Source organism: Arachis ipaensis, chromosome B9, assembly GCF_059453495.1.
Source record: "Arachis ipaensis isolate K30076 ecotype BB chromosome B9, ASM5945349v1, whole genome shotgun sequence".
Classification (NCBI taxonomy): domain Eukaryota; kingdom Viridiplantae; phylum Streptophyta; class Magnoliopsida; order Fabales; family Fabaceae; genus Arachis; species Arachis ipaensis.
The window spans coordinates 32,813,267-32,827,747 of NC_142444.1; the positions used below are offsets into that span (position 1 = coordinate 32,813,267).

At 37.3% G+C, this 14,481-nt stretch overlaps 1 non-coding gene across 1 annotated transcript; it reads left to right on the forward strand.

Annotated features, from left to right (window-relative positions):
• Positions 1-5,875: 5,875 nt before the first annotated feature.
• LOC148544221 (small nucleolar RNA R71) lies at positions 5,876-5,983 on the forward strand. The gene has a single exon (XR_015901150.1). It is a non-coding gene; the product is annotated as a small nucleolar RNA R71 (small nucleolar RNA).
• Positions 5,984-14,481: the final 8,498 nt, after the last annotated feature.

The window sequence follows — 14,481 nt, forward strand, 5'->3', positions numbered from 1 at the left end:
ATGTGATGCTCCAGAATCAAATGAGGCATTTAAAGTTTGACCAACCATTTCACATTTACCTCGGATAAGTGTCTCGGACCCCTCGGCACCCACAGCTGAAGTAGTAAACACCCGACTAGGCTGCTGTGCTCTCCTAGCATCCTGTCTCTGCTTCTCTGGACAGTTGGAGGCTTATGCCCTAGCTTACCACATGAGTAACACAATCCCCATCCAGCCTTGCACGGAACACCAGGATGGTAACTCCCACATCTAACACAAGCCTGCTCATTCAGAGGCTGCTTCCCAAACCTTCTTCTCGGGACATTGTTGTTGTCAGGCCTTCTGAAGTTATTCTGGCCTTGAGTCCTGGTGCACGAACTTGTGATCACACTTTTCACAACTCTGCACAACTAACCAGCAAGTGCACTGGGTCGTCCAAGTAATACCTTACGTGAGTAAGGGTCGATCCCACGGAGATTGTCGGCTTGAAGCAAGCTATGGTCATCCTGTAAATCTTAGTCAGGCGGATTCAAATGGTTATGAGGTTTTGATAATTAAAAGATAAATAAAACATAAAATAAAATAAAGATACTTATATAATTCATTGGTGGAAATTTCAGATAAGCGTGTGGAGATGCTTTGTTGCTTCTGAACCTCTGCTTTCCTATTATCTTCTTCCAACCATGCGTGCTCCCTTCCATGGCAAGCTGTATGATCCTCTCGAATGAAAAATACCAGGTACGGTTTCTGCACGGCTAATCAACTGTCAGATTTATCGTCTCGGATGAAAAATACCAGGTACAGCTACCGCATGGCTAATCATCTGTCGGTTCTCACTAGCGCCGGAATAGGATCTCTCTATCCTTTTGCACACTGTCACTGCGCCCAACATTCGTGAGTTTGAAGCTCGTCACAGTCATCCCTTTCCAGATCCTACTCGGAATACCACAGACAACGTTTAGACTTTTCGGATCTCTGGAATGTTGCCAATTGGTTCTAGCCTATACCACGGAGATTCTAATCACACGAACTCGGTCCGTGGATTAGAGACCCAAGAGAATATACTCCGGTTGTCGTCCAATGACTACGTTGAACATCATGTAGACCGCTTGTGGTTGTCAGACACGTGGATCTTGGCTAAGCGAGTAACAAAGATAGTGGGTGATTATCACTGGTTACCCCTTCATTCTGACTTAACTGAATTAAGTACGAGAGTATATCTTGGAGAAGAAGTAGGCGTGAATTGAAAGAGAAACAATAGTACTTGCATTAATTCATGAAGAATAGCAGAGCTCCACTGTGTAGAAACTCCACCGTAGAAAATACATAAGAGAAAAAGGTCTAGGCATGGCCGAATGGCCAGCCTCCCAATGTAACATAAAAGTGAAAAGAGGGTTCCAAAGATGATAAAAGATACAATAGTAAAAGTGCTATTTATACTAAACTAGTTACTAGGGATTACAGAAAATAAGTAACTAAGTGCAGATAGTGTAGAAATCCACTTCCGAGGCCCACTTGGTGTTTACTTGGGCTGAGCATTGAAGCTTTTACGTGCATAGGCCATTCTTGGAGTTAAACGCCAACTTGAGTGCCAGTTTTGGCATTTTACTCTAGAAAGGGTTTCTGGTGAACGTTTAGACGCCAGTTTGGGCCATCAAATCTCGGACAAAGTATGGACTATTATATATTTCTGGAAAGCCCAAGATATGTACTTTCCAATGCAATTGAGAGCGCTCCAATTGGGCTTTTGTAGCTCCAGAAAATCCACTTCGAATGCAGGAGGGTCAGAATCCAACAGCATCTGCAGTCCTTTCTCAGACTCTGAATCAGATTTTTGCTCAGGTCCCCCAATTTCAGCCAGAAAATACCTGAAATTACAGGAAAACACAAAAACTCATAGTAAAGTCCAGAAATGTGATTTTTGCATAAAAACTAATAAAAATATAATAAAAAGTAACTAAAAAAATACTAAAAACTATGTAAAAACAATGCCAAAAAGGGTATAAATTATTCGCACATCACAACACCAAACTTAAATTGTTGCTTGTTCTCAAGCAAATAAAAACAAAATAGGATAAAAAGGAAGAGAAAATACAATAAATTCCAAAATTATCAATAAGATTAGTTTCAATTAGATGAGCGGGGCTAGTAGCTTTTTGCTTCTGAACAGTTTTGGCATCTCACTTTATCCTTTGAAGTTCAGAATGATTGGCATCCATAGGAACTCAGAATTCAGATAGTGTTATTGATTCTCCTAGTTCAGTATGTTGATTCTTGAACACAGCTACTTTATGAGTCTTGGTCGTGACCCTAAGCATTTTATTTTCTAGTATTACCACCGGATACATAAATGCCACAGACACATAACTGGGTGAACCTTTTCAGATTGTGACTTAGCTTTGCTAGAGTCCCCAGTTAGAGGTGCCCAGAGCTCTTAAGCACACTCTTTTTGCTTTGGACCACGACTTTAACCGCTCAATCTCAAGATTTTCACTTGACACCTTCACGCCACAAGCACATGGTTAGGGACAGCTTGGTTTAACTGCTTAGGTTAGGATTTTATTCCTTTGGACCCTCCTATCCATTAATGCTCAAAGCCTTGGATCCTTTTTACCCTTGCCTTTTAGTTTAAAGGGTTATTGGCTTTTTCTGCTTGCTTTTTCTTTTTCTTTCTTTTTTCTTTATTTGTCGCCTTTTTTTTTCGCAAGCTTTGTGTTTTTCACTGCTTTTTCTTGCTTCAAGAGTCAATTTTATGATTTTTTAGATTATCAATAATATTTCTCTTTTTTCATTATTCTTTTAAGAGCCAGCAATTTTAACATTCATAAACTTCACTATAAAAAATATGCACTGTTCAAGCATTCATTCAGAAAACAAAAAGTATTGCCACCACATCAAAATAATTAAACTATTTTCAAGATAGAATTCGAAATTCATGTACTTTTTTTTCTTTTTCAGAAAACGTTTTTCATTTAAGAAAGGTGAAAGATTCATGGAACATTCATAACTTTAAGACATAGACACTAAAGACTGATGATCATGTAATGAAGACACAAACATAGTCAAAACATAAAGCATAAAAACTGAAAATAGAAAAGAAAATAAATAAGGAGATTAAAGAACGGGTCCACCTTAGTGAGGGCGGCTAGTTCTTCCTCTTGAAGATCCTATGGAGTGCTTGAACTCCTCAATATCTCTTCCTTGCGTTTGTTTCTCCTCTCTCATGGCTCTTTGGTCCTCTCTGATTTCATGGAGGATAATGGAGTGCTCTTGTTGAGGTCCATGAGTAGGCTCTCTTGTTTGCTCCATCCTCTTTCTAGTGATGGGCTTTTGAGATGAATCTCTCCATCTTCCATGACTCAGAGTTGGAAGCAACTGCCTTCCCTTTCCTCTTCCTAGAGGTTTCTCTGGCCTTAGGTGCCATTAATAGTTATTGAAAAACAGAAAGCATAGCTTTTTTCACACCAAACTTAAAAGGTTTGCTCATCCTCAAGCAAAATAAGATAGAAGGGAGTAAAAGAAGAATGATGCAATTAATTTTGAAAACTTATTACTGTATGCAAGAAAAATTAAAAAGAGTTGAAAATAATTTGAAAAGATATGTAAGTTTTGTTTTGGAAGGAATTGAAAAGAATTGAAAAAAAAATTGAAAAGAATTGGAAAGATTATTAATATTTGAAAATAGAAATTGAAAGATGAACGTTTAAAATATGTTTGATGCAAAAAATTATGAATTAAAACATGAAAAATTGAAAAAAATCGAATTGGAAACAAAATTACCTCCCTTGTGTCATCCTGGCATTAAATGCCCAGGATGCTATCCATTCTGGCGTTTAACGCCCACTTGACTGCCTCTTTGGGCATTTAACGCCCAGCCAGATACCCTGGCTGGCGTTAAATGCCAGGAATCCTTCTTTACTGGGCGTTTTTCTGAACGCCCAGGATGCTGCCATTTCTGGCATTAAACGCCCAGAATGCTGCCCATTCTGGCGTTGGGCGTTAAACACCCATTCTACTATCCTTACTGGCGTTTAAACGCCAGTAAGCCTGTCCTCTAGGGTGTGCTGTTTTTGATGCTGTTTTTGATTTCGCTTTAATTTTGCAGCTGTTTTTATGACTCCACATGATCATCAACCTAAAGAAAACATAACATGGCAATGGAAAACAAATGTCTATAAAAAAAATATAATTAAATAACATTGGGTTGCCTCCCAATAAATGCTTCTTTAATGTCAATAGCTTGACAGTGAGCTCTTAGAGAGCTTCACAGAGACTCAGAGCTTAATGGTGGCCTCCCAACACCAAACTTAGAAGTTGAGTGTGGGGGCTCTGCTTGACTATGTATTGAGAGAAGCTTTTCATGCTTCTTCTCCATGGTTACAGAAGAAGATCCTTGAGCCTTAAACACAAGGTAGTCCTCATTCAATTGAAGGACTAACTCTCCTCTGTCCACATCTATCACAGCCCTTGTTGTGGCTAGGAAGGGCCTTCCAAGGATGATAGATTCATCCTCATCCTTCCTAGTGTCTAGGATTATGAAGTCAGCAGGGATGTAAAGGCCTTCAACCTTCACTAAGACATCCTCTACAAGTCCATAAGCCTGTTTCATTGATTTGTCTGCCATCTCTAATGAGATTCTTACAGCTTGTACCTCAAAGATCCCTAGTTTCTCCATTACAGAGAGCGGCATGAGGTTTATTCCTGACCCCATGTTACACAGAGCCTTCTTAAAGATCTTGGTGCCTATGGTACAAGGTATTAAGAACTTTTCGGGATCCGGTTTCTTCTGAGGTAAATTCAGTTGAACCAAGGCATTCAGTTCATTGATGAGCAATGGAGGTTCATCCTCCCAAGTCTCATTACCAAATAACTTGGCATTCAGCTTCATGATTGGTCCTAGATATTGAGCAACTTGCTCTTCAACAATATCTTCATCATCTTCAGAGGAAGAATACTCATCAGAGCTCATGAATGGCAACAGTAAGTTCAGTTGAATCTCTATGGTCTCTGTATGAGCCTCAGATTCTTTTGGTTCCTCATTAGGGAACTCCTTAGTAGTCAGTGGACGTCCATTGAGGTCTTCCTCACTGGAAATCACTGCCTCTTTACTCTCTCCAGGTTCGGCCAATTTGGATATAGTTATGGCCTTGCACTCTCTCTTTGGATTCTCTTCTGTATTGCTTGGGAGAGTACTAGGAGGGATTTCAGTAACTCTTTTACTCAGCTGACCCACTTGTGCCTTCAAATTTTTGATGGAGTACCTTGTTTCGGTCATGAAACTGAGAGTGGTCTTAGATAGATCAGAGACTATGGTTGCTAAGTCAGAGAGGCTCTGCTTAGAATTCTCTGTCTGTGGCTCAGAAGATGATGGAAAAGGCTTGCTATTGCCAAACCTATTTCTCCCACCATTATTATTATTGAAGCCTTGTTGAGGCTTCTGTTGATCCTTCCATGAGAAATTTGGATGATTTCTCCATGAAGGATTATAGGTGTTTTCATAGGATTCTCCCATGTAATTCACCTCTTCCATTGCAGGATTCTCAAGGTCATAAGCTTCTTCTTCAGAGGAGGCTTTTTTAGTACTGCCGGATGCAGCTTGCATTCCAGTCAGATTCTGAGAAATCATATTGACTTGCTGAGTTAATATTTTATTCTGAGCCAATATTGCATTCAGAGTATCAATCTCAAGAACTCTTTTCTTCTGAGTCATCCCATTGTTCACAAGATTTCTTTCAGAAGTATACATTAACTAGTTATTTGCAACCATTTCAATAAGTTCCTGGGCTTCTGCAGGCATTTTCTTCAGATGAAGAGATCCACCAGCAGAGTGGTCCAATGACATCTTGGACAATTCAGACAAACCATCATAGAATATACATAAGATGCTCCATTTTGAAAGCATGTCAGAAGGACACCTTCTGATCAATTGCTTGTATCTTTCCCAAGCTTCATAGAGGGATTCACCTTCCTTCTGTCTGAAGGTTTGGACTTCCACTCTAAGCTTGCTCAACTTTTGAGGTGGAAAGAATTTGGCCAAGAAAGCATTGACCAACTTTTCCCAAGAGTTCAGGCTTTCTTTAGGTTGTGAGTCCAACCATATCCTAGCTCTGTCTCTTACAGCAAAGGGGAAAAGCATAAGTCTGTAGACCTCAGGATTAACCCCATTGGTCTTAACAGTGTCACAGATTTGTAAGAATTCAGCTAAGAACTGATGAGGATCTTCCAATGAAAGTCCATGAAACTTGCAATTCTGCTGCATTAGAGAAACTAATTGAGGCTTAAGCTCAAAGTTGTTTGCTCCAATTGCAGGAATTGAGATGCTTCTTCCATAGAAGTCAGAAGTTGGTGCAGTAAAGTCACCAACCATCTTCCTTGCATCTTCACCATTGTTATTGGGTTCGGCTACCATGTCTACTTCTTTTTCGAAAATTTCTGTAAGGTCCTCTCCGGAGTGTTGTGCTTTAGCTTCTCTTAGCTTCCTCTTTAGAGTCCTTTCAGGTTCAGGATCAACTTCAACAAGAATGTCTTTATCCCTGTTTCTGCTCATATGAAAAAGAAGAGAATAGAAAAGAAAAGGAATCCTCTATATCACAGTATAGAGATTCCTTTATGTGAGTATAAGAATAGAAGAATAGAAGAATGAGGGAGAGAGAATGAGATGAATTCGAACACAGAGAGAAGGAGGGGGTTCGAATTATGAGTAGAAGAGAAGTGTTAGTAAATAAATAAATAAATAGAAAAAGATGAAAGAGAGAGTGTATTCGAATTTTAATTAAAAGAAAAGAAAAATGTTTTTGTTTTTATTTTAATTATAAGTTAGAATTCGAATTTTAAGAAAAGAAATAGAATAAAATTAGAATTTAAAATAATTAGTTAATTAAAAAGAATTTTGAAAAAGTGGTTAGTTGTTTTCGAAAATGAGAAGTGAAAAAGTAGTTAGGTGGTTTTGAAAAAGATAAGAAATAGTAAACTTTTAAAATTAAAACAAACAAGTCAAGTGGTTAATTGAAAAAGATTTGAAAATAAATTTTGAAAAGATAAGAATTTAGAAAAAGATTTTGAAATTAAAATTTTAAAAAGATATGATTGAAATTTATTTTGAAAAAGATTTGAAAAGAAATTTAAAAATATTTGATTTTGAAAATTAAAGTTGATGACTTGACTAACAAGAAACTAAAAGATATGATTCTAGAATTTAAAGATTGAACCTTTCTTAACAGGAAAGTAACAAACTTGAAATTTTTGAATCAAAACATTAATTGTTAGTAAAGTTTTCGAAAATATGAAATAAAAATAAGAAAAAGATTTTGAAAATTCATTTAAGAAATTCGAAAATATTAAGAAGAGAAATGAAAAAGATTTGAAAAGATAAAGTTTTTAAATTAAAATTTTGACTTGACTAACAAGGAACAACTAAATTTTAAAATTTTTTTACTAAGTCAACCCAAAATTTCAAAATTTATGAGTAAAATAAGGGAAAGATATTATTTTTTATTTTTTTTTGAATTAATGAAGAGAGAGAAAAATAACAAAATGACATAAAACATAAAAATTTAAGATCAAAATAAATAATGCATGCATGAACACTTTGAATGTCAAGATGAACAGCAAGAACATTTTGAAGATCATGATGAACATCAAGAACATATTTTTAAAAATTTTTAAGAAAAGAAAGACATGCAAGACACCAAACTTAAAAATTTTGTACTAGGGACACTAACAATTCGAAAATGCATATGAAAAACAACAAAAAAACACAAAACAAGAAAATCACAAGATTAAAGAAAGAAAATCATAAAGAACAACTTGAAGATCAAGAAAGAACATATGATGAATTTTCAAAAATTTTAAGAAAAAATTAAAAACATGCAATTGACACCAAACTTAAAATTTGACACAAGACTCAAATAAGAAACACAAAATTTTTTTTTGGTTTTATGATTTTATTAATTTTTTTGTATTTTATTCGAAAATTATTTTGGCAAAAGAAAATAAAAAAATTTTTAATAAGAATTTTAGGATTCATGCAATGTTAGTCTAAAGCTTCGGTCCAAAAGAATTAGACATGGCCAAATGGCCAGCCAAGCTTTAGCATAACAATTACAAACATGTCCTTTCTACAATGGAAAGTGGAAACCTCGGTCCAAAAGATTAGACATGGCTTAACAGCCAGCCAGGCTTCAACATATCTCAAGAAGCTCTAGAATTCATTCTTAAAAATTTTTGAATGATGATTTTCGAAAATACATTTTTTTATTTTTTTCGAAAATAAAAATAAAAAGCTTAAACATAAAATAAAATTACCCAATCTAAGCAACAAGATGAACCGTCAATTGTCCAAACTCGAACAATCCCCGGCAACGGTGCCAAAAACTTGGTGCACGAAAATTGTGATCACACTTTTCACAACTCCGCACAACTAACCAGCAAGTGCACTGGGTCGTCCAAGTAATACCTTATGTGAGTAAGGGTTGATCCCACGGAGATTGTCGGCTTGAAGCAAGCTATGGTCATCTTGTAAATCTTAGTCAGGCGGATTCAAATGGTTATGAGGTTTTGATAATTAAAAGATAAATAAAACATAAAATAAAATAAAGATACTTATATAATTCATTGGTGGGAATTTTAGATAAGCATGTGGAGATGCTTTGTTGTTTTTGAACCTCTGCTTTACTATTATCTTCTTCCAACTATGCGTGCTCCCTTCCATGGCAAGCTGTATGATCCTCTCGGATTAAAAATACCAGGTACAGTTTCTGCACGGCTAATCAACTGTCGGATTTCTCGTCTCGGATGAAAAATACCAGGTACAGCTACCGCACGGCTAATCATCTGTCGGTTCTCACTAGCGTCGGAATAGGATCTCTCTATCCTTTTGCACACTGTCACTGCGCCCAACATTTGCGAGTTTGAAGCTCGTCACAGTCATCCCTTCCCATATCCTACTCGGAATACCACAGACAAGGTTTAGACTTTCCGGATCTCAAGAATGCTGCCAATTGGTTCTAGCCTATACCACGTAGATCCTAATCACACGGACTCGATCCATGGATTAGAGACCCAAGAGAATATACTCTGGCTATCGTCCAATGACTACGTTGAACATCATGTAGATTGCTTGTGGTTGTCAGGCACGCGGATCTTGGCTAAGCGAGTAACGAAGATAGTGGGTGATTGTCACGGGTCACCCCTTCATTCTGACTTAACTGAATTAAGTATGAGAGTATATCTTAGAGAAGAAGTACGCGTGAATTGAAAGAGAAATAATAGTACTTGCATTAATTCATGAAGAACAGCATAGCTCCACACCTTAATCTATGAGGTGTAGAAACTCCACCGTAGAAAATACATAAGAGAAAAAAGTCTAGGCATGGCCGAATGGCCAGCCTCCCAATGTAACATAAAAGTGAAAAGAGGGTTCCAAAGATGATAAAAGATACAATAGTAAAAGTGCTATTTATACTAAACTAGTTACTAGGGATTACAGAAAATAAGTAACTAAGTGCAGATAGTACAGAAATCCACTTCCGGGGCCCACTTGGTGTGTGCTTGGGCTGAAAATTGAAGCTTTTACATGCATAGGCTATTCATGGAGTTAAACTCCAGCATGGATGCTAGTTTGGGCGTTTAACTCCAGTTCTGGTGCCAGTTCTGGCGTTTTACTCCAAAAAAGGGTTTCTGGTGGGCGTTTAGAGGCCAGTTTGGGCCATTAAATCTCGAAAAAAGTATGGACTATTATATATTGATGGAAATCCCAAGATGTCTACTTTTCAACGCAATTGAGAAAGCGCCAATTGGGCTTCTGTAGCTCCAGAAAATCTACTTTGAGTGCAGGAGGGTCAGAATCCAACAGCATCTGCAGTCCTTTCTCAGCCTCTGAATCAGATTTTTGCTCAGGTCCCTCAATTTTAGCCAGAAAATACCATAAATTACAGAAAAACACACAAACTCATAGTAAAGTCCAGAAATATTATTTTTTCATAAAAACTAATAAAAATATAATAAAAACTATGTAAAAACAATGCCAAAAAGGGTATAAATTATCCGCTCATCAAGTCCTCTGTGGTACAAAGCCTCCCCACTTGAAAGGCGGCCCTCTAGGAGTAAAACTCTTCCCTCGGTTCAGTGTGAATGGTCCCCTATAGCTTCCTCTCTTTGCAACTGCCTTCTTCACGCATTCTTCAACAACTCTGCTCTTGTTTACCAACTCCGAGAAAGTCCTGATCTCCATAGGCCCTACTGAACTGTAGATGTCGCTTCGGAGCCCTCCTTCATACTTGATCCATTTCCACTCCTCGAAGTATCTTGGAGCTCCTTGACACATACGGAAAAACCTGAACAGCTCCTCAAACTTGTCTGTATACTCAGATACAGATATAGCACCATGCTTCAGCTACAGTAACTCAAGCTTTTTTGCCGTCTGGCCAAAATTTGGAAAGTACTTCTTGTAGAATTCCACCTGGAAGGCATCCCAGTTGATAGGGTCATCACCCTGGTGCAGGAGACGTTGGGCTCCCTACCACCAATGTGATGCTTCTCCAGTGAGTAGATAAGTAGCAAACTCGACATACTGCTATTCCGGCACCAACTGCGCCTGCAGTGCTCGCTCTATGGCTTGAAACCAAGTGTCAGCTTTAGTCGGATTGGTGGTTCCCTTGAACTTTGGTAGATTGACCTTTAAGACGGTCGCCAACGTCATCGGACCTTGAGTCCCGTTTCCACTATTTCCCTCATTATTATGGTTGTTCATCTGCTGTCCGAGTGCCTCAGCAGTGGCCTGCATAGCAACAGCCATGTTCTGTAATGCGGCCATGAAGTCCACCAGGTTATTCTGGTTGGTTTCCGGCCCTTGAGTGCCGGCACGTCCTCTCCCACGGCCTCGACCACTTCCACGAGGCGCCATCTGGTTCCTATACACACCAAACAATCGATATCAAGTTGATCAGTCTTAATATCGGAAGTCTAGTGCTCAAAGTCCCAAATGCATGCTCATGAACGTTTATGCCAGTTATATCAGTTAGATATCCTAATAGCACATAAACACAGACACAGAGAATGCACAGAAGCATAGTCAGTCCATCCCTCAGGCTCTACAAGAACGAACTGTTCTGATACCATAATGTAACACCCTACTACATAGATTTCCAAGCACAAAGCTCATTTCTAAGCTTTCCAAAACCACTAATCAAGCTCCAATACACATATATACAAGGCCTAAGCCACAATATCACACCCAAACACAATAACTCAATCACTAAATCACAAAATTCCAAGTCTTTAGCTTAGGGTTGAGAATCTCACCTTACCCAAGGATCAAGGAGGCATGGCTAAGCCTTCCCTTCAAGTTAATTAGATCCTATAACACAAAAGAGCTCACAATTTCAACATTTTTGCCCATGAAATTAGAAAATCAAGGCTGGAAGAACAGAAGTGAAACGTGGCTTACCTCTTGCACAACCTTATGGGCTTTGTCAAGCTCAACACCGCAGTTGCGTGGCCACAAACGGTATGTCAATCGGAGCTCCGGATCAAAAGTTATGATCAATGGAAGTTTGGAGTGAAATTTGGGCAAGGGTTTCACATTTCCCCCTCCCTTTCAACGTGTGTGTGGTATTTGAGTGGAAAGATAGAGCTGAGTTCTCTTAATTAAGAGAGGCTTGGCTGGGCCTTTGGGCCCAATATGGGTACGGTTGGCCCGGTTTGGCCCGTTCGGCCCAATCTTGGGCCGATGTCTTAAAAATTAGTGTCAAAATTCTCGTTTTAAATTTCTCTATCACATTAAACCATAAAAATATCATTTTCTCATTTTCTAGAATATATTTTAATTTATGGGTTAATTAGTCATTAATTAACTGGGTTTTACATCTCTCATCTTGAATTTAATGCTTTTGATATATCTGGAAACAATTATTTATCATGGATATTAGATGCTGAAATCCATCTTGATTTAATGGATCTTGGAGATACCATTAAGGCTGAAAATAATACATCCCAGAAGGATAAAGCCAAAGCCATGATTTTCCTTTGTTGTCATCTTGACAAAGGATTGAAAAATGAATATCTCACATTAAAAGATCCTGCAGATCTGTGGAAAGACCTTGAAGAAAGGTACAATCATCAAAAGACGGTGATACTTCCTCAAGCCCGATATGAATGGACGCACTTGCGTCTACAGGATTTTAAATCCATAATTGAATATAATTCTGCAATGTTTCGAATCACCTCACGAATGAAATTATGTGGGGAAAAGATATCTGATAATGATATGTTAGAGAAAACTTTCTCGACCTTCCATGCCTCGAATGTGCTCCTGCAGCAGCAGTATCAAGAAAAAGGATTTAAAAAATCTTCTGTGTTAATTTCTTGCCTTCTTGTTGCTGAACGCAACAATGAGTTGCTCTTAAAGAATCAGAAAGCACGCCCATTTAGTGCCGCTCCATTTCCTGAAGTAAATGCGGCAAATCATTATCCCAGAAGAGGTAAATGGCAAGGTTTTGGCAACAAAAAAATTATGGCAGGAAAATGAATTATGTTTCAGAAGAGAGGATCTCACCAGAAGTGGGATAAAGAAAGCAATATTGGGCAAAATAAATCAACAGAGGATAAGTGTTTCCGTTGTAGTGGAAAAGGCCATTGGTCACGTACCTGTCCTACTGGTCGATCTTTATCAAGCATCTTTGAAAAAGGACGACAAAAGAAAGGAAACGAATTTTGTTTCAAATGATGCTGAAAATTCCACCACTCATTATGATGTATCTGATTTCTTTGAGGATCCTGAAGGAAATATTGGTCATTTGATCAATGACAAAATAGTTTATTATGTGAAATTGTTAAATATCCATGTAAATAAATAATGTAAAGAACTTATTGTTAAGTTTTATTTTCTATATATTTAAGTTTCAAATATGATGTATAATGAAATATTAATGTTTATGAATTTTGAAATCATTAAATGTGTCAACTTTTTAAAATAAAATTTTAGTATATGACATTATGTGTAGTGTTTCTTAGAAAAATAATTCCAGTCAAGAATTCAATTTAACTGTGCATACTACTCATTTTATTATTATTATTTGTCTTTGAAGAAAATGGCAAGGATATATAATGAAGATGTATGCCTTGCGAATAGTGCAAGTTCACACACCATTCTCAAAAGTGGTATATATTTTACCCATCTTGTGCCAAAAGAAGAATATGTTAATACTATTATTAGCTCAGGCAATGTGATAGAAGGCTCCGGAAGAGCTATAATTTTGTTTCCTGGAAGAACAAAATTCATAATAAATAATGCACTATTGTCTACCAAGTCTCTAAGAAACTTGTTGAGTTTTGAAGATATTCGCCGAAATGGATATCATATTGAGACTATGAATGAGGGAAGTCATGAGTACTTATGTATCACAACTCAAGACTCAAATAAAAAGGTTATATTAAAAAAGTTTCCCTCACTTTCATCTGGGTTATATTATACCAAGATTAGTGCAATTGAATCACATGCCACTGTAGTGGGCCCAATCGACCCAACACTTAAATGAACTGAGACTCTTCTTTCTCCCCACTTCAGCAAAGAGCTCGCTGAAAGCACAAACAAGGGAGCGAAGAAAACCAAATTCCCTAACCCTTATGTTACTTCAAATTATCGTATCTCCTTCATCCGAGCTCCGATCGCTGCACCATTTGCGGCCACGCGACCACCGCGTCGAGCTCCACGATTCTACAAGAACAATTTCATATGTAAGACACTTTATTACTCTCAACCTCTCCTTTCCCTAATTTTTTAAAATTATGTAGTGGTGTTGAATTTCTTTGCTTTTTGATGTATTAGGATCCAATTAGCTTGAGAAAAATGTTCACTCTTGCTTATACGAAACTTGGGTAAGGTGAGGATATCATAACTCTATCTAATTTTTGAATTTGTGCATTGGATATTGAGTTTGGGTGTATATGTGTTGTATATTTGTATTAGGTGGTGTGTATGTAATTGGAACTTGAAATTGTGAACATTGGAGGCTTTGGATTGGTGCCAAGGCTTGGTAATTTTGGATAAGTAAGCTGTATGTGTGTCTTTGGTGTTTTGATTTGATTAATATGTGGAAATCGAGGTATGGTTTAGATTTCATGTATTTAATATATAATATTTTGCGAAAACTTAGGCTAGAGGACCATAGGATAGGTTGGAATGATTATGTATGTTGGATGCTTAGCATTATTAACATTGATTGGTAGTATAAATCATGTATGTGTTGGTAATATTGTTGGTAAGTTGGTGATAATGATTGTATATGTATGTGTGGCAAAATAGTGGTGATTTTGTTGATGAAAATATGGAATTTAGGGTAAGGATTGGTAAAAAATGGAGTTTGATGAATTTGTGAGGTGATAAGTGGATAGTAGAGTTATTTGGAGATGTTATAATTGTGTTTGTGGTGAATATATATAATAAAAATGGATATTGAAATTGGTTTAATGAAAATTGAGGTTTTTGAAGTTTAATGAAAATTG